General features: G+C 39.7%; 1 long non-coding RNA gene across 1 annotated transcript; it reads left to right on the top strand.

Moving 5' to 3' along the window:
• The first annotated feature begins 7 nt into the window (after positions 1–7).
• Positions 8–1,683, top strand: LOC123176528 (uncharacterized). The gene is made up of 2 exons (XR_006488556.1): positions 8–166; positions 262–1,683. It is a non-coding gene; the product is annotated as an uncharacterized lncRNA (long non-coding RNA).
• The last annotated feature ends 412 nt before the right edge of the window (positions 1,684–2,095 follow it).

Genomic DNA, 2,095 nt, shown 5'->3' with positions numbered 1-2,095 from the left:
TGTTTGATCTGGTGGTTGGTGGCCCGGTGATGTTGTGCATGTACATCATGATGTGCCAGCTCTGCAAGGGTGTGGCAGAGACGTTGTGTGTTGCACTGGGACTTCAAGCCGCACAAAAACTTGCTCATGGACTGGCCTTTACGGTTCCTCTCAAGACACACATGATGTCTGGTTCCTGATTCATATTGCACCTGATTAATGGCTGATTCTGCACAATTCCCCTTCCTTGATCTGTTCATGACGCATGTAATTGCTTTGCAGATTCTTACTATGAGGTACAGGCCCTAGGTTCCTTCTTGGCACTAGATTTGGTCAGTGGGCTGCACTTTGGTAGGATAAACTGGACATGATAAATTAGCACATATTTGATATTCAACTCTCTTACAAAGATATGCTGAACTTCCGGTAAATGGCGTCTGACTTGATCGCAACCATGGCACTTTTCCGTGGAGAAGGTGCAGCAGCTATGCTCCTGCACAATTTGATGTACAGTACCACACCTTGTCAGATGTTAATTCTCTTATTGCTTGACATTAATAGAGGGTATCTGACCCTGATAGTCTATCTTGTTTTTTGAATGCTAGGTTGCTGGGCACTCGAAATGAGGATATCTTGGCCATAACTAGGCAAGCTCCCGAACTCAAACGCGTACGTCTCATACTCGTCTTTTGTAATTTTCAGTCTCGATGCTGATGGGTTTGATCTGCTTGAGGTTAGTATTACTAATCAAACATATCCATCTATGCTACCTGACATTGCAGAAACATAGAAGAAGAGGTGCTCCAGTGTCGTTACCGTGTGCAAAATGAAATATATACTGATGTGCAATTGTTTCAGATTTTTTTGGGGTATAAAAGTAATGTTTTAAATTTACACATACGATTGCATCTAACGGGTTCCACATAAATCCAGTTATTTCGTATGTGAGGGACAGGCACAGAAAAGAAACACGGTTCTGGTAATTATTATGGTTCTGATTTTTTTAATTGCATTTGTGATTGATTCGTCAAGAATGGCAATAATATGTGCTATTAGAAATATCTGAAAAACAAAATTTGACCAGGTGGTGCTTCCCTACATTAATTTAGTGTCAAGAATGTTCAATTGTTTATCGTTGGTGCAGTTTTTAGTGGCATTTGTGTAGCATGGCTCCTCGAGGATGGTATTTAAGCGACAATATATTAATAGATGGTTCGCATTATATACACTAGATTTGTTTAAATGAAGACGATATATTCCAGGCGGTGTCTGAATTCTGTCCATAATGCTCTAATCTCAGTAGAGATGGAGGAGCAAGCATGCCGCTGGCAATTGTGGTACCAGCCCAAGAAGTAACCTGCGAAGAATGGATCTACAAAACTCAACTCTATACACATGGATACTCATGTATGCGTGGTGAACTAAAGTCTAAAGGCACCTAGCAGAGTATTATCCTTTGAGGTCTGAGCTTTGCTATGTTAGTAGACAAGCTAAAGTTTCTGCGCATGTATGTGCAAAAATAAGTGGTTTGTGCTTGCTCATGCACTAACTGGCGTGCAATACCTTTCACCGGACTATCACAGTTCTGCTTAGTTGATTGTCCTCATTTCTTCATAATTGTACAATTCAGATTGTACTTCTGTTTGTAGCTACAATTAAGATTGTACTTCTGTTTGTGGCGAATGATTTTTTTGGTTCTAGGCATCTTATTTACCATATGCAAAAGAAAGCTGGTGATTGCAAATAGATTTGGAGAGATCCAAATTTCTCTCAGCTTTGTAACGCTAGATCTGACGGACCGAGTGATGACATACAGAGACAGAAAAGGTAGACTCCCTCATATATCCTTGTGGTCGAGACAAGTCTACTATAGCAACCCAAATTTCATTTTTCTTCTTCTTCTAGGATATGAGGACACATGTAACATTATTTCTCAATTAGCACAATTATTCAATTATTTGTTTCTCTTAGCAGAGCAACTTCCCTGAGATGACAAAAGAATTTGATCCACCAAATCTTGTGAATTTGTCATCCATCTTTGGTGCTACCTTGACAAGTCCAAATAAGGTTGTCCAGATTTTAAAATCAAAGATTTTAGCCTATTACGTGAAGATGA

Source organism: Triticum aestivum, unplaced genomic scaffold (genome assembly GCF_018294505.1).
Source record: "Triticum aestivum cultivar Chinese Spring unplaced genomic scaffold, IWGSC CS RefSeq v2.1 scaffold287705, whole genome shotgun sequence".
Classification (NCBI taxonomy): Eukaryota; Viridiplantae; Streptophyta; class Magnoliopsida; order Poales; family Poaceae; genus Triticum; species Triticum aestivum.
The sequence above is the reverse complement of the archived record's forward strand: the minus strand, read 5'-3'. Positions and strand labels throughout refer to the sequence as shown.